Below are 19,279 nucleotides of genomic sequence, written 5' to 3'. Positions count from 1 at the left end.
CAGTCAGAGACTGTCCTCCCACCTGACACGGTCTGAGTGGCAGGCCCTGGCAGAGAGAAAGAGCAACTTCTCAAGCACAGTAATAAAAATAGCAAAGCCACAGCTGTCTTCTCAAGATGGCTTAGAAGTTATGTATAAAACAATAAAATAGAATCTCACTTTTCTAAGGAGCATTCATTTCCTGAAAAATGCGGCATATTTCTGTGAGCCGTAAGCCAAATCTACCAGCTAATCCCAAGGTCTGAGCTATCTGGATACACCATTTCATGGTACCAAAGTATATTATTATGCTCTTTTATTCTGTCCATTTCTCCTCTTCACCAACATCTCCACTCCCAAACCAACACCAACACTAAGAAGATACTCAAAATGAAATTTCTCCACTCTGTGATTCTTCTAGTAGTCAAGCTGTAAAACCATATTCAAAGTGGAATATAATTTCATGAATATACTTTCCTCTGGAAAAAATGTTGTGGAAAGTTAGAAAGAAAAAGACAAAAGAACAGCCTCTGAGCCAAAAGAGGTGTTACTAGAGATGCCAAAGGAGGCAATTTTAAGGCATAGTGAACAGATTGAGGCTTAGAAATACTTCAGCATTAAGTTGGAAAACAGCACGTGTGTGAGAGGCTCTAGAAAGGCACTCAGTGTGAGACACACCAAAAAAAACCTATTCTCTCTTTTATGTCTGAGACATCATAGAAGAAATCATAAGCTTAGTGTGGATTCTTTATGTTTTGCCAAAGGTCTGGCTGGAAATGATTCTGCTGCCATAAAATCTGTTTATGACAGTATTAAAGTAAGTATATCACCCTGAACGTGCTGTCTATTCTATCCCAAATAAAGGCAGCAGGGAGAGCTGAAACTCATGTCAAAAATGGGGTAGGGAAGAGACCTTAGTAAGAGCACTGGCACAACCTCACCACTGCATCATGCAAGGACCATGGGTTGTCAAGAGGGAGTGGGTGGTTAGTTCTCTTTCAGAAACCAGCCTCAAGAGCTTTCTAGGAAAATGTGAAACAAATTTACTGACAATGTCTGAGCTGCATGTATTTTGGTGCCATGGGAGCAGCAATAATTGTGGGGCAGTGTGTCTGCTGCTGCGTGGTCAGGTGTGCAGCTGTCAGGGTTGGTAGTAAATGAGTATCCAGTGGGCTTTGCCCATTTTCCCTTCAGTGTTCATGTTTTATAGGCTTGAATGTTAAGGAGGAAATAGAAACGCTTGTAGGAGGAAGTGCTTTTAATACATCATAGTAATTTTTTACTTGTGACTTTAGCGTTAACATAATTTGTAGCTCTTTCATGTTCTCCTTTCATTCTCTCTCCCCTGATTTTTGCAGTACAAACACTGATATTTCCTGATAGAAGGAGACTTTAAACAGCCCACAAAGATTGACTGCTTTCATGCTTCCAAATTTTCTCAGGCAGTTAAGCTCAAGAGACCAGTGCAAGAGTGTGGATCAAGTAACTTATTGACACACACTCACACAAGCACTGGGGAAGGGAGGACATGAGCCAGCTGCTCTGACATGAAAGGGCAATATGATTTTACATCACAGGGCCATCACCCCACTTGACCCATGTGAAACCAACCCGGGCAAGCCAGCTTCTCTGTGCCAAATGACTGCCCTGCCTCACATTCCTAGGCTGCTTTAGAAGTAAAAACCCAGAAATACCACACAGGCCTTTTCAAGGAACAGTCCTCTTGTTAGTAAAGAGCAAAGCTATTCCTAATGGTCATCCCTTCAGTGTTTGTGCACCCTGAGTGGATTAATCTATATCAGGATATATGGGAGATGTATCTATAGATATAGATATAGATATAGATGATATAGATATAGATTAGATATAGATACATATAGATACACACATTTACATTACTCCATGAAAGAAAATGGTGCAAAATGTGAAAGTGGAACAAATCTAGGGAGGACTGAAAATAGGAAGGGAGGGAGTGAAGCCTCTGAGGAGGGAGGGAGGGAGAGACGAAGGAAGGAAGGAAGGAAGGAAGGAAGGAAGGAAGGAAGGAAGGAAGGAAGGAAGGAAGGAAGGAAGGAAGGAAGGAAGGAAGGAAGGAAGGAAGGAAGGAAGGAAGGAAGGAAGGAAGGAAGGAAGGAAGGAAGGAAGGAAGGAAGGAAGGAAGGAAGGAAGGAAGGAAGGGACTTTCACAGTTCATTCAAGATGTTAAAGCTGTGGTCTGAGCTGCCCTGGTCAGGCAGATCAGTATGTTGCCTCTGAATGCAGTACACAGAAGCAAAGAAGTAAAGAAAAAATTTTGGATGTGGTCGAGGAGAAAATGGAAGAAAGCTGAGCAAATAGTTACAGAGTCCAGCTAGTAAAGGCATGAAGGCTGGAATAGCAGTTAATTAGGAATAGCTATAAAAATAGTAGGGAAAAGTTCTGCTTTCTATGAGAAGGTAGCTCAGAAGCTGAAAAATTCACAAGCTAACCTCAAATTCAAGGGCCTGAGCTCACCCTCCAGGTATTTTTGACCACTAAGCATATTTCTGCTAGAGTAAGGTTTTTTGTTTGTTTCCATTCCAACGACACCACCTTTCTGTCAACTGATAGAAGAAGTCTAAACAATTTTGAATTAGAGTCTGGGTGTATTTTTAGTTTAATTTCTTTTTGGCATGAGCTGCAGCTGTAGCTGGGATAGTTACAATCAACAGGACATAGTTACAATCAACCATTTCTTTCAGCAATTTCAATACAAATGGGATTTGAGACTAGGTACAAAGATAGATACAAATATTCCTTGGTGCTGTCTGGAATTATCCATTTTCCTCTCTCCAATCCTGCCATTATATGAGCATGTAAGAGAAGATATTCCCAATAGAACAGAACTGGTGGTCCATCCAGTCTGGCCCTCTCTCTGCAGAAAGAGTGACTGGAAATTAAACACATGAGCATAGCCACTTCATGCCAGACCATTTCCTCTGCACTGCACCAGTTTCTGCAGTTGTTGGATTTGGGATGTTAGAGGTATTTTCCTGTTTAGTTCTTCTGGTATCTGTTCATAGACCTTTGACCACAAACTTTTCTTCTCCCTTTCTCAGGCTGCTGGTGCTGCTTGTCTTTGCCCTCACCCTCAGAACAAGTTACAAGAGTTCATGTGCATTCAGTAAAAGCAGTCAGCTTTTTGCTTCATCAGCTTCAAGGGCTCAGTCAATAACAGCTTCACATCCAGCTTACACAGCACATTCCTGATGGAGTTATGTTTATTCTTCCTGTTCAAAATGATGGGTCCCAAAACTTTGCATCCTTTTGGATACCAATGACCTAACCCCATGGATCCTTTTTATTGCTTTTCTCCCCGGTCACCTCCAGCTCCATGAAGTCCTTCCTGAATCACAGAGCTGCACACACACACTTGAGGTATGACACATTCTAGCTTAATAAAGTGACAAAAAGTCTGTCTTGTTCTCACTGATAATGCCTTTCTGATGTTTTGGCTCGATAGTATCCAATATTATTTCCTGTTGCATATTTCACTGTCATTTGAGACAAAGATTTAGAATGTCAGCCAGTGATGACACCAAGGTCTCTTTTTGGTAGTTGAAGTTCGGTTACAGCTGGAATTTCCAGATCAGGTTTCAATGTCATACAAACATGGTTTAGATTACAGTTCCTGAGATGCATTATCCTGCATTTCTTGGTAAGGGACACCCCTTTATTCCAGCTCATTCAGTTTTGTGAGGTTTTCCTAGGGTTTTTACAGACAGTGATCTGTTGTCTACCCAAGACAGACTTGCAGTTTTTACTGTGCATCTGCTTTCCCCCATCCTTGCTGAGCACAGCCAGCACTGGCACAGGTGGGTGGTGGGCAGAACTGGAGGCAGAGCATGGTGCCATGGCTGCCACACCTTGCCAGGGCCTCCAGAACATCAGACTTACCTTACCCTGGCCTCTGTCTCCTCTCTACATTTTGGTGCCAGAGGATCTCACTAATCCCCTGGACCTTCTTCCTGCCATGGCTGCCTTCAAGGAGCTCTTTGTCATATTCTTTGCTTTCTTTTTAGATATTCTTGGTTTTTTATTTACTTTCAGCTTGCTGTGTGTATGAGTTTTACTGTTCCTCTTTTCTAGGCCAGATTTCCTTTTGTTTCATTTTTTTTTCATGATTTTCCATGTGATAGCCTGCACAACTTTCCAGTTAAGGCTTGAAGGGATTTTCTGGATTGCTGTGTTTTCTTTCTGAATTGTAGTATACTTTTTACCTGGCTTCTAGCACTTAATTTTTCAACAGCCTCCAGGCTGCTCCTAGGCTTCTTTTGTTTTGGAAAGCTTCTTTTATGAGTTTTTTTTCTTTTTTATTTGTCCATTTTTGACCAGTTACAGCACTGTTTACACAATTTCTCTTCTTGAAATTCAGTACTGTAGTCACGATTCTGTCCTGTACATCACTCCACATTATATCCAAAAGACCATCCTTGTGATTTCTGAGGTTTCTTGTTAGAGGAAGCAGCCATCTACTGTCTCCAGAAAATTTATCTCCTGGCTCGTTTTTCAGTACTGATGTGTAAAAGCACAAGTAGTTTTTATTCTCTTGTTTAATATTGCTCAAGGAAATCAAATGGCGGTCTAAATTACCTTTATTTTTTTAATGCAGTTGGGATTTTTTTTTCCCTCTTGGCCTTTTTAGAGAGTCACTGCACATCACACAGATCCAATTTATATGTTGCATTATTCCAAGTGTTCTTCCATATCCACGCATTTTCTCCTGTTTCTAGTTTAGAACACATCATAGGTGAGTGCTAAGTCACAGTGACACCTTGTGAAGTCTTGTTGCTTTGTGCACAAAGGCCAGGTACTGTGCCATCACAAGAAGTTATCTGAGTGTCTCATAGTTGATTCTCCACGGTCACCAGCTGCTTTCTCACTCCTCTGCCACAGAAGCAAGAGCAGAGCCAGATTACACTAAGCAAAGCAACAAGAACCCCCTCTTGGGATCCAGTCCCAGGTATCCCAGCAGACTCACGTTTGCCTGCCACGCAGGGTCAACATCACAGGAATGCAAACCTAAAGCTTCCCACCATTTCTGGTCATTTGAGAGCCAATTTTTTTCGTTTTTTTTTTCTTCCTTGCACTTTTACTGAACAAGACTGCCCTGCAGTTGTCCCTTTTGCCACTGGCAGCAACATAACATTTCTCCAAAGCCAATGGCACTAATGGACTGCATATATCACTGCCACCTGGTGAGCCTGAGATAAAAATCTTCTGGCACAAATCATTGTAGGTATTGGTCATTGACCACAGTCAGAAAATTTCAGTTCAAATACAAAGAGATGGAAGAGTAGGAGAAGGAAGATTTTCCACCAAGATGGTGCATTGTCCCATCTTTTCCATGGAGTTCAAATTAACCTGCATGCTAACATCAGGCATTACTTGCTTATCAACTGGTAGGTGTGACCTAGGGCGTTCTTGTTTCTCATCATGTTTTTGTGTCTGGGAGCAGCTCAAGCACAAGCGACTCAAGAAGCATTGTCAGGAGAGAGATAAGAAGTAGACAGTGCTTTTTTCTTTTCCAGGGGGAAGGGGGACAATGAGTGCAAGATTTTGCATCTGTGACCATATCTAATGACAAGTGCCTATAAGAAGCATTTCCTCAGTGAATCCACACTGTTTTCACCAGCCCCCTGCCAAGATGATTCCAGTGACTTTAGGATTAAAAAAAAAAAAAATTCTCATTCTAGAGCAGATTCAGTTTCTCTTTATCTGTTTTATTTTTTCCTTTTCTTGAGCAGATGCATAGAAAATGACATCCAAAGCTTATTAACAATTTAGAGTAGGAGTATTTCAGCTCTTTCTTGACTTTCCTGACTATTTCCATCTGTAGAATTTAGAGAGCAGCTCAGAATTTCCACCCACTCTTTACATAAAGTAAGTAGTTCATTACAACCAGTTTAATTTCTGAGTTTGATGCAATAAGCCCCTTATCTAAGAGACTCTTATGTTCCTCTGTATTCTTTTTTTCTCCTTTGCACCATCCTCTCTATTCTCAATATGTTAGACATAAAGTCCTAATTCAGTAGTTCTTGAAATAGATAGGAACATGCCAGAAATTTTTTATCCATCACTTAACATAATTCTGTTAAATTTTATACAAGGATGTCCTTGTTCTCTGTAACCACATGATGAGTGAGAAATTAAAGCATGAGGTTTTCCAAACAGCATTTACTGCAATTCCTGCAAATTCACATGCCTTTGCCAGATGCAATGTCTGTGGCTTTTTCTGAAATGTGCATGCAACAGAAAAGCATACTCTACATGCAAGAAAAATCCCACAGTTTTATATTAAAAAAATATCCCCACTGTAAACATTAGGAAATGACAAATACTCTTAGGACATATTTATGTATCCAAAACAATATCAATTATTAAAGCAAAAGGGGAAAAAACCAAAATTTAACTAAAAATAATGCAGAGTGTTTAATAGATTTGTTTAATAGGCATAAACAAATAACCCATGAATACTTTAAAACAGTTAGTGTTGAGGAAGCAGACACCCAGAAGATTTTATTAAATATTCAAACATTTATGGAGTGTGCTCTAGAGGTTAGAGCAGAGGCCTGACAGTCAACAGAGCTGCCTTAAATCCCTGCATTGCTGCACATCTTTCCTGGAGTAAGCAAACAACCACACGCACGGCTGCTCTTGTGCTGTAGTGGGGATGGAATTGTGCTGGCCAAGCTTTGTGCCAGCTGTGCTGAGGAGCAGGTGCCAGTCTCAGGCTGAGGAGAGGGCAACTACTGGTTTTGCCACAGGAGTCTGTGTGATGACAAAATGTTCCATGACAATGTGTGTCTGGGACACCTCCATGTCATCCTGACCCTGTCAGGGCATAGGCTGTGGCCACTTTTATCCCACTAAGGCAACAACCCGGGGTATAACCATCCCAGAATATATGACAGGTCTCAAATAACCCCAGTCATGAGCTGCTGCTGTTGCATAAATGAGATCCCAGTGCCAGGCAGACCAAAACACGTTGGGAAAGGGGAGAGGAAACCCATTGGCACCAGGAGTTTAGAATACCTGATTGGTGCTCACTGTAAATGGAAACAGGTCCAAGAAAGCTGCATGAAGCAGTTTCCACCTTTTCTCCTGCTTGTTGGGATGACGAAAGCATGAACAAACAGCCCACATTGTGCTACTGGTAGCTTTACAAGTGGGGAACTGGAGTAATGATTCTGTTGTACTATGTGAAGAAAATACCCAGTGATGATTTTCCTGCATCTTCCTTTGCAATCTGAATATATACTTCAGGTAACATTAAAACTGGTAAAGAAATCACTTTTATGCTACGTTTATAAATGAATTTATGTGGGATGTGAAGTAATTGGTAGGATGAGGGTCCATAAACATCCAGAGACTCCACAAGAATCCTTGTGAAGAAGATCTGAGTCCCCAATTTCCAGCTCTCCCTGGGTGCATAATCACTAAATTTTGAACCAACTACCCTCATGGAGTTATGAGTATTAGAGAAAAATGACAGATGGACTACCATATCTTGCTCAGAATTTTGGTTTCTCTCAACAGTGTGTGGTTTCCCCAAGATGCTACATAGGAGAGTGTCAGTACCGTGCATGACTGGCACAAATTCCAAAGGGTAAAACATACCCTGAGGATACTGAGGGTTGCACCCATCCCTGCTCAGGTGTTGGTGCCCTGAGAGATAAACTTGAGGTCAGAAAAAGGGCTACTGACAAGAGTGAGTCCAAATAAAATGTCCTCTTCTCTTAGTTCATTTGACTTCCAGTTGGTCTTCAAACAAAAGAAATGAAGCAGAAAAGATGGCAGAAGAAATGATGTGAACATTGAGGAAGATTCCCTCAGAGCTTTCTAAACGTCATTTACTGCCTTCACAGATTTAAACCTAATTTCCCTTCTTGCAGGTAAATATGATTGAGGTGATTGATCCTAACAGATTGTAAATCTAGGGAACAATACCCAGCCTTTCATTTGTTACCAGGTATTGGAGGACCCCTAGTAGGGTGCTGTCTGAGCAGGTGGGCATTCCCTGCACAGGTACAGCTGTAAACTGGGTCAGGTGGTGATTCTGTGCAGGAATTTCTAATAAAACAGACTGATTTATTTTCTTGTGACATCTCTAAGCCAAAGCATCCCAACACTCAACACTATGAGCTCTTAAAAAACTAAAGTGGCATCGAAGAATAATTGGTTCAGATGTGGGACCAGCACCAGCAAGTGAGTCTAACAAGTGAATTGAGGGCTGGGGGGGTGGCCCTGCAAAGTCACAACGGCACAACAGCAGAAACCCTGGTGAGCAGAAGTGACAGCATGTTTACTGCTGGCCATGGGCTCACTTGTGACACAGGTGAAACTGTGAAATGCAACTGCTTTGGCATCTAGGCAGGGAATGGAGGGAGTAAGATTTTGTGGCTGCTCCATTGTCAACCACTTATCTGCACTAGGAGAGTGCCCGTTATGCCCCTTGTGAGTTGCACAATCAGCCATAATTAATGGTAAAAAAGGAAGTCAGTTCCACAGAGCATCCTCTGCCCCCACGGCCCTGCCTTTTTCTCTCTAAGTCTTCCCCCAGAGAGGAGGTTTTAGCAAGTTTCTTTTGTTTCTTTAGAAAACATCTTAAGGCAGTATGCAAGGCATGCATTTTTATTTTCAGAAGAAGGTAAAAAAGAAGACAAATATCCTTGTTTTCTTGTAATCCAGATTCTAAGTAGATTTAATGGCCCTGTTAGTGCTGGGCAAAATTAAGACCTTATGAAACATGTTACAAAGTACCTTTGTAGATCTCATTTTCAATAAAAAAAGAGTTTAGGTCATGTTGAACAATCTGCAACTTATTAGCACTTTGCCTTCAATAGGTCACCTTTCATGGTATAATACTCTGTTTTCATTAACGACTGAATCCAAAAAGGCTATATTTTTAGAACTCAAGCAAAATATATTACTGATATTGTAAGCAGAAAGATAAAGAAACACAAAACACTTAACTACAAAACTCGTTTCTTACACAAATCTGTCAGATTCAATGCTTTTCTCTAAATGCTGTGATCATTACAAGAACAGCTTGTGCTCTTTAAACTTGAAATGTTAGGTGTAATATTTTTTGTCCAGCCAGGAAGGAAAGGAAGGGGGGAAGCAATAAACAAAAATAAACAGAAATTGCAGGCTTTGACATGTTCAATCTGGTCTACATCTCACAATCAAGCACACCTGAGAAGAAAGACCATGAGGTAATGTAAAACTTAGTCTACTTAGATTTTAATAGATAAAACTATGCTAGATACCAGTTATATCAGGTTTTTTATGTCTTTGTGACTCCATTTTGTTTCAGATTTGCTCAAGGAATATTTTATTATTAATAAAAAGCTCCCTTCATATTTTGTGACAGCAGTTATTCTGAAACATAAAAACCTGACACTATGCTCACATTTCTTCAAGACTAGTCCACCATATGGACTTATTTCTTTTCACTGGTCATTTTCTTTTGAGGGCTTGTATTGGTCCAGCCTCTTTTAGGATACACTTTATATGGTGAAGTAATATTCTTCTCCATAGAAGGGAAGGAGAAGGAGGAAGGGTAAGTAATCCCCTCCTGCTTCATCCTTTGCAAAAGTGAGATAACACCTCTAACCCTTCTATTGTGCAAAGTATGCTTATTCTTTTAGGAGTAATACATTACTTATTTTGCCCAAACCATCCTCCCAGCTGATGAGTCACATGCAAGCAGCTGCATTTGCAAGAGATGCATTGATTGACACTGTTTCACTGGGGACTAAAAGAAGTACCAGTCAGAAGTACCAGCAGGTGACACCAATAGTGTCTGTCAGAAGAGAGAAAAGTTGAAATTCTCTACAGCTCTGCTTCCTAAGTGCAGCCTGAAAGCAGAAATCAGTACTTCCTTCAGTCCTCTGTACCATAAACAGTGGCAAGGAATTTCAAGCACCAGAATTTTTTCCTTGTTTCAGTGATGTTCAGGGGAATTTTTTTTTAATTATTATTATTATTTTGGAATAAGATCTTGGAAACTGATACACTATCTCTTCCCTGTTAGTGCACTAACCATAACATAAAAGACATCCCCATATATTTTACTTCCCAAAACAACAAATATTGGGAGAGGTCCTCAGTTTTTGCATCTTGTGAGGGGAGCACAGGCAGTGAAGGATAATCTACCTAAACCATGTCGAGGGAGATTTCAGCAACAGTCTTCAGCAATGCCCAGTTATCAGAGCTGGCTGAAGAAGCTGACAACATGCTGGTCCTCCTTCAGACCACCAGCAGTTTTGATCTGAGCACTGTTCCTCCCATCACCCTCGGAGTCCCCTCTGCACCTGCTCCTCTGTGAGTCTGTCTTTTTGGATGGGGTTGTGAAGTACACATGACCTCAGATTTAGCTAATCCTGATGTCAGGTGCAAAGCCAGCAGTTCTTGCTCTACTGGAGAGACATCTCTGTCTGCATCCTGGCAGTATGTTTGCCATTCTCATGCCAGTGTCTCTCACACATTGCTCATTCTTTGGTTAAACAGACTGTGAATAAAACACACACACCAAAGTTTAATATATGAACTGCAGTCAAAAGTAGGAAATCTAAGGGTCAGTAGTCCCTAAGTAACACAGTCACTTAGGAATCAGTTTTAGAGCTCAGAAGTGGAATACATCCTGCACTTCATATTTTCCCTTCCTCTTCCTTCTTCATCTTCTGAGCAATGGATTTCTGTTGCTTGTTTTGTTTTAATAACTATTTTTATATCCCCTATCAAATGAGTTATGAAAGTTCTGATGAAATAGAGCTATCAGATTTCCCTTGTTTACCAAGCAAGTGCTCTTAGAACAGGGGGATAACTGGTTGATTTGGAGTGGTCTACCATTCATCATTTTATCACATTTCTAATTTACCTCAGTGACTTGTTCTTCTCTTCAAAATACATTAGCAGTACCACTCCGTAAAGGATCAGCATTGATTAATGTTTCCCTTTCATGGTTTGTGGTTTGATTTGGTTGGGGGGCACTGTTGGGGTTTTGTCTGTTTGGTTTTTTAATAAAACAGGAATCAAAGATAATTTCAAATGTTAAATCTGCTGTCTGAAACAGTACATATTAATATACTAAAATAGGTAGTATTTATACATAAATTGCATGCAGAGTGTACAAATTTGAGCACTATTAATATCTAAGTGAAAAACAGGTAAGATGATTTATATGAGAGATTTCTTTGTGCAAAAGCAGAATTTTAATTCTGTTTCCATTCTCAGTAGATTGGAAATGATTTCTCATAATACTGTGGATTTTAACTGCTGTGTACATCCTTGCAAGTGACAATCACACACGTTTGGGAAATTGCTTCCATAAATGTTTTTCCATTTGAGAATCTTATGTATTAAGTATCATGTTCAGCATATATTGGGAAGAAGGTTGCAGTTAATATATGGAAACATCATTTGTGTTTAATCATGCAGTTGGGAGTAGTTATAGTAACTAAGTAGATGCAGACAGTTTAAAATGCACGGATTGTTACTGCAACCTAGCTTGCCACGGGCACTTTTTCCCTTTGATAGCTCAAGCACCGAATAAATAAAGTACAATCAATGCTCAGAACTGGTCGAAAAAGCTGCTCCATGTAGGTTGTGCTGTCAGCCCCGTTAAATGAGGCCGCACGGCTTAGCTGTGATAGTGTGAAAACAAAGGGCATATGGGAGCTTTATTGTTGCCTTTTGCACGTTGTCTCTGGCATCCAGAGGGCACAGTAGCAATTTCACCAGGCTTAGCTGGGCTCCTCTTTGTGCCTGGGTGTTTTTTACAACAGATGGAAGCTGGGCCAGGACATTTGCCATGTCTCCAAGCATCTGTGTGATGCCAGCTGCATGCTCAGGGTCAAAGGTGTGACGGGGTGGCTCTTGTACTGGGTCTCACCTGGCAATTTCTGTCCAGCACCTTTCTGTTCACACAGTGTTTGACAAATATTGGAAAATAAACATGTGTTTTGCCAGTAATCATTCAGGGACTGATTTTAAAGAAAAAATGAAATTAAACTAGAACCTGAAACTATTTTCTTAAATGTTACCAGTCTACAGACACAGATACAACAGCGGTCAAAATACAAATATATAGACCTTTTTTTCTTATTAAATTTACATTAAAACTGTCAGATTTGGTTGTTAAACCTTAATAAACTTTCTCAGTATAAATTATAAAAAATATATGCTGTTATATGTATATATTGTGTATATGTTCTCTGTGCAGATACATGCACATGCAAGAAAGCCTTGCAAAGCAGAAAGCAAAAGATTCTGTGTTTGCATGAATACAGTATAATTTGTTGTAAGGCACTTATATACTGCAAAAATGGCCATCAGAGAAAAGCTGAAGCTAGAGAAATCTATCTATATCTAATCTGTACAGTACCATGCCTAGTTTTTAAAGACTCACTTATGCAAGCTTCCTATAAAACACTGAAACACATCTATGCCCTTGTACTATGGCAGAATTGTTGATACAAAATTTGCTGCCTCCTACATTATTGTTACACATGATGTTTGTTTTTCCTTCCCTCCTTTTCCAAGGTATAAATGAACTGCTTATGTGGAGTTCAGTAACATAACTGTACAAAATTAGTGACAAAGAGAAATGTCAGAGTTGATATTCCTGACACAGCCTTTTTAACTCTTGTTATGTCTTAGGTTTGCATATCAGAGATGGAATAATGCAGCAGTCCAAGATCCCAGGGGGCTCTCTCTACCATTGTCTTTTAGGTTTTTAGCCTGTGGCCTCGATTGAAAGGAGAGCTTCAATTGGGACTAGTCATTCATTATTATTAAAAAATGGGCATTCTGGCATGCCTTTGTGAGGGAAACAAAATGGGGAAAAAAAAAAAAAGGAGAGGAGTTTAAAATATTTGCTCTCTGCTCCTATGTAAAAACTTCTTAGATGGAGTTTGGCAATTGATGTTGAAGTAGAGTTAGACAGCCTTTGAAACACTTACCTAGTTCACGAACGTTATGGAGGATCTAGTTCACTGCAGTTTAGATTTATAGACAGCATTTTGCTTTTCTGTGATCAAAATGCCTGTACAGTTTCAAGGGCTTATCATCAGAGTTGAATCCACACAGAGCCTAACCTAAGACAGCGAAGAAAAGCATACATTTGAAGGGCTTTGATGCTCCATCACATAGCCATTCGGTGGCTATAATGGAAGAGGAGTACATGACAGACTTTGGTGGTGCCTGTCATTCATAAATCTCAGTAACATGTACCAAGTGTTCCAGATTTTACAGAGAAATTGTGCCAGTACCTCATTCAGCTGCAGAATGAACTCTCACTGCTTTAATCATGCATAATATTTTTCTTTATTCATATTACTGAGGATGTATATATATATATGCTAAAATTAGATTATTTTCTTTTCAAGGAGATCTCTTTAATATATTTACATAATTTGGAAGATGGTGTAACAGATCATAAGAAGTAGGAATATTGATATGTTTTATACCTCTGGTTAAAGAATAAATATGTGCAGGCACTTACAGTTGAGAAGGAAGCAGAAAAATGACAAAATTAGTATTATATGCAGGATAATATTTTTCTGATTTCTTCTGTCTGAGTAAAGTCCTTTTTAAAGCAGTTTGGAAAAGGATTAGGACTTGTAACATAGATGTGGTTGAGATAGTAAGTAGATACGCCAGAAGCTAGGTGTTTTCGCCACTGGCTTCAGCAGAGCTAAGATTTTGGTCCATGGTCTAAGTCTGTAGTCTTTCATCAAGAAAAATGCGTGGGTATCAAATATGTCAGAAGTGTTCCTGCACAGGTCATCATCAAGGCTGTGAACACACAGTAAGTAAAAGAGAGAAAGGGGAAAATTTTATTTTCTAGGGAACATAGTCATTCAGATGAGTGGGAAGAGCCAAATGCTGCTCTGTTTGACTTTCTCAACATCTTCAGATATATTTCCGACAATACAGCTTTCTCTTTTGCAGCACATTATCCTTTCTCAATCCAAAAGCACATATTACTTCTGTATTATTCTATCTGTTTCTCTGTCTGAGATGAATATTACCAACTGCATCGCCCGTTCCTTGATTCTCATTTCTGTGCTTGGTTTTATACCTTGCTGCATGGCTTCATTCTGGTGAATATGTGCTGTTATACTTTTAATTTTAATCCTTAAGAAAAATCTTTTACTTTTATTAAGAATACATATTTCAGCCCTGCATATTCCCATCTTCTTTTACTCCCAATAATTCAGTCTACTATTCTTATCAAAACAATTAGCAAGCATGCATTTACTTCTATTCCTTTGATAAAAAATGAACAGTTAAATTATTTTAGCAGAGGAAAAATCTTGTTATGTAAAGGCCTTTTCAATTGTTTAATTAAGTGATTCTTTCTGAAACGCAAAACAAAATCTCCAGATGCTCATTAGTTATAAGAGTTACTAGGGATGTGCAAGTCATGTCCCACATTCCCTGAGAACTCAGAGATTCATCTCTATTAAAGAAGTCCCATAGCCTTTTCTTGGTATCAGAAATCCTTTTGCATCCAAATATGTGTATTACATCTCTGTGGAAAGTGCATGAGGTGAGAGGGTACTCAAAACCTTCAGAAAGCAAGAGTCAGGAGAGGGTGTATCCTTCCCTCACACTTTTCCCTCATTCCGTGTCCTGTCGCTCCCCGGGTGTCAGTGCCCAGCTTCAACCCTCCTCACCAACATTTCTCTGCAAGGCCATTCAAGGACTGCCTCTCTCATTTGCTGTGATATTTTTAGCAGGCCTTCTAGTCTTATCCTTGGAAGATGTCCCCTACCTCTGCTCTCTGGAGGCAGCCCACAACAAAACTTGAAAAAGAAAAAAAAAAGCAGGCTATATATCTGTGTGGTAGCACAAACAGAAGTGGACATTGGAGCCAGGGTTCCACTGCTCATCAACACAGATCTGAGACTGAACCTTTGTTTTCCATCCATACTGGCTAGAAGGTTTCAGTCTGGGTGACACATTCACCTAACCCACATCCATCTGAGTAATCTTTTAGCCCTTGCCAGGGCAGATGACAACTAAACTTGCTAAGCCCCCGCTTTAACTGAGATATGAAGTGGTGCTAATTGCCTGCTCATTGCCAGACTGAGCAATATGTTTTCCAGATTCCCTAAAAAGAGAGTGACTTGTTGGCTTAAAACTTGTTGTCTTTCTTCATCACTTCTAGTATTTATTATTATCTTCTTTTCCAGTAATACTTTGGTTCTAAATTAGGTCACTGACTCAGTAATTGGCAGTGTTTCTGTGACATTGCCACTGAAATGGTGTGGTGGCTGATTTCTTCATTACTTTTATATGACTCACAATTCACAAAAGTCAGGTGAGCATTTTTTTCCTCTTGAAGACTAAGCTCCAGGTTCCAGCCTCTACTGAAGCCTGTCAAGTTTCCCCTTTGACCTGAGTGATTACTGGCCTTAGATTCAAAATAGATTCCCACACAGGTTTTTATAAGATCTTTGAGATTTACAGCCAGAAATCTGTTTTAAAATGTGTTTTCAATCAAATTATATTGAGTAATCTGCCCATCTATTCTTTTGTAGATAATATTTTAAATTTTGTAAAATTTCTCCATTCCACTTTAGCTATAGCTGTGCTAACACCATGGAACAGAGCAATCAACATCCTCCATGATAGAGTTCTTGCATGCCTCACACAGCAGTCATTTCCAAATGGCTTAGGTTTTTGGAAAGCAAAACATTCATACAAATGGTATCATTTGTAATTGTCTTTGATCTCCCACACCATATGGGAGTTTATAGGATCCTACTGTTGATCTACAGGAAAAACATTGCTGGATTGGCCTGTTCGCTATTTGTTGACTATTACTGGACTTAACATGAGAAAATCAAAGTACTGTAATGCAATAAAGTCACTCATGAGTGGAGTTGCATCTCTCCCTAACAGGGGAATGTAAAAGAGTTGAGAAAATTTCCTTGTGAGTCCATGTAAGGTACATCATGCATGAAAGCAAAATGAGGAGGAAGTATTCACACCTGAAGGGACTTTACAGTATAAAGCCAAAATAAAAATAAAAAAGTTGCACAATAACAAAAGAAAATAAATGGGAAATAACATGGATCAATTTACTAGAGGGTGTAGAGATTGAGAGTAGATCATATGATCAGAAAACATCTTAAGTTTATGATTCAGTGTAAGCATGTAAGTAAATCACTTTTCCCTCCCTCCAAGAATAAAAGTACATTTTGAGTATTTCTTCTGTAAAATATTGTCAGGCAAATCATTAAAAGACCATTTTTTAAAAAAAGAGAAATCAGCACTGAATGGGGAGTGCTGAGACAACATGGGATCCAATAGGGTCAGCCAACACAAAAATGGAAAATTTTATAGAGGTTTTTGTCCTTTATCTAAGCATAATTCCTTCTTTCATAGTTTCCCATGGCTCATGTGCCTTCCAGAAATGTCACACATGATGTTGTTACTAATCTGTGATTTACTGCAGCTGAAGAGCAATGAAATGATGCTCAAAAAAGTAAATAGTGAGTGAACCACTTCTGCAATACCAAGCCCTACAGGTTGTTAGCCTCATATAGGAAATACCTTGCCTGAAATAAATTAATACAAAAGAGACTTCCAGTTTGTCAATAGGTCTGTGACTCTAGCAGGGCCATCCCTGATGCCTGTGGGTTGCCTCTTAGAAGTTGCCATTCCCTCTCAAACTGTGTTTTGGTGCTACTGCTGTTCACAGAAGAAGGAAAGAAGAGCAAAAGTAGTCCAGAGTAGGCACTGCTGGTGACCTTGACACTTAAAGGGAGGCACAATAAACTGGAAAGATGTGCAACCAAAAGCAATGAAAGGGAAAAATTTTTGAGAATAACATAATTAGGCTGTGTAATTCTCTGCCATAGCTATTTGTAATTATTTCCAAAATGTGACTACATGTGCATACCCTTAACAAGAATATTTGGTCATCATCATTTGTAGCAACAGTTTGGAATGAGAACCTTGAAGATCCTGGTACTGCCCTTTGGCAGAGATGGAGAGAACCTCATGATCTATCCATTCATATGATTTCTGAAAAACCTAACTACTCCTTAGATCAACTGTCAAAATTTCAGTGTGCTCTAAAACTCTGGGAATAACCAAATAAATAAATGCCTCATGACTGTCAATGCCAGAAGGATGCTAAACAGATGGAAGTTGTTTACCTCAGAATACCTATTACCCCTTTGAAAATAAAAAAAAATTAAAGGGTTAGGTGAGACTGATTTACCTTCGTCCTGTTCTAAGAAAAGTTGGTTAAAATAGTTAATAAGTAGACACACAGCATGCATCACATGAAAGATTTCAATACATTTAGAATGTTTTCCCTATCAGAGGCAGGTGAACAAGAAGTTACTTTGTTATTTCATATTTTTGAGGTTTTATAGAGTATTTTTGCTTCTTGCTTTTGCTGAAAGTTTGCAAAGAGAAAAATGTTGCTTCCCTATGAAGCTGGCTTTATCATTTTGCCAGATGAAAGTATTACAGTGGTTGAATGTGTACAGTAGGTCCAATCAGTGACTAATGCTGCTTTATCGTATTTTTTTTTAAATAAGATTGTTGCTCAGTTCCTTTGGAAATCATACAGAGGATTATCTGGATTTAAAATCAATATCAATAAATCTGGGGCAATTTGCTTGGAACATCTAATTACTTTTCCCCTCCCACTAGATTTTCAGGCCAGCTTGTTACCTCAGGGCTTCAAATACCTTGGGATCCATCTTTCCCTCAGAATTGTTCTCAATTAGCTTTGCATGCTTGCTTCAAGATCTTGGAATTGGCAGTCCTAGGCGGCAAAATCTTGTAGTAATTTATGGAGAGAACCATTCTAATAGTATGTTTTTTCTATTATTTTTTTCACAATATGCAAGAGTGGTTTTCAAAACATTACAGGAAGGAGATGTGAAAGTTAAATTACAATTTTCTCTGGGAGGGAGGAAAGAAACCCAAACAGCTAAAAACCAGCAACTTTCTCTGAATTACTTTGTAGACTACCATATCTAAAGCTAGTATTGGAATTCATCTAAACATCTATTCTGCAAATACTCTGTTTAAAATACTTTGGCTCTTTTGTGACGGAAATTAAACAATTGGCAGAGGCTCATCTGATCATTCAGTCTTGGTTTCTTCTACTGGCATTCATCTTCTCTTAATCTGGGGTAACCAACAGTAGAAAGCCATCACGAGGACTGCAGCAACCTGTCTGCTTTCCCTTCTATCACATAATGCAGCTCCCTGGGATGAGCTCAGTGAGAATTCAGAATAGTTCCCCATGGGATGTGTGGGGAAGCCTTGCCATTAAAGTTGTCTTTGAACCAGTTACAGCACCAGGAAAACCACAGGGATACCCTCTGTGATCAAGGAAAGGGATTAGATACTACATATTCAAATAATTTCTAGGTCTGGAAAAAATCCACAAGTAAAGGAGTGATGGAGATCTGAAAAGTTCTGAAAGGAAAGCCTCTTTGGAGCAGTTCACTGTCTCCTCCAATACTGGAACTAAGCCGCAACAACACACTGCTGCGAACTTCAAAAGGAAAATATGGGTGATTTCTAATTTTGTACTTTCTTGTCACAGATAGTATGGAAAATAGGGTGAAAGCATACACAGGTTCCAAATAGCTGTTGAAGAAAAAGAGTTTTGTGCAACAATTTTCGGTACAAAAAATACCAGCTCTTGCTCAGGAACATCTCAAACTTCAATCAGCTCTTTTCTGTAAATCTGTACTGGGGAGAAAGCATCATTACATATGTTCTGATTTTTATCCTCTTCCCCAGATAGCTGATATCACTCACTGACAGAGACAGGATAGATAACTAGATGGTCTGACCTATTCCAGATATTCTTATATATTTTATGTGAAATATTGTAACTGACTGTGAACTGAAATATGTTCCTTGAAATATGCTGTTCTTTGCTTGCTTTTAAACACAAGGGTTTGAATGAGTTCCATCACTATAAGCAAGGAACTCCAGGATGTTCAATTAGGTATCTGTGAGCCTAAGGGAGAGCCTAGTGAATGATTCCATCAGAATTTCCACACATATTTTGTAGCATGGAGCTTGGGGGTGGGCAGGAGAAAAGGAGGAAAGTCAGAGTTTAAGGGCTGGAAAGAATCAGCCAAGCATATAAACTGCTACACAGATAAACATGTGTTAAATACAGCTATTCACAAATCAAAAATATGCTTTTTAGGAAGATAAAGGTGTCCTATTGATAATTTCTTGGGTTAATCACAATTACTGTTCCAAAAACATACCATAATAT

Source organism: Geospiza fortis, unplaced genomic scaffold, assembly GCF_000277835.1.
Source record: "Geospiza fortis unplaced genomic scaffold, GeoFor_1.0 scaffold366, whole genome shotgun sequence".
Lineage (NCBI taxonomy): Eukaryota > Metazoa > Chordata > Aves > Passeriformes > Thraupidae > Geospiza > Geospiza fortis.
This window is presented reverse-complemented; position numbering follows the sequence as displayed.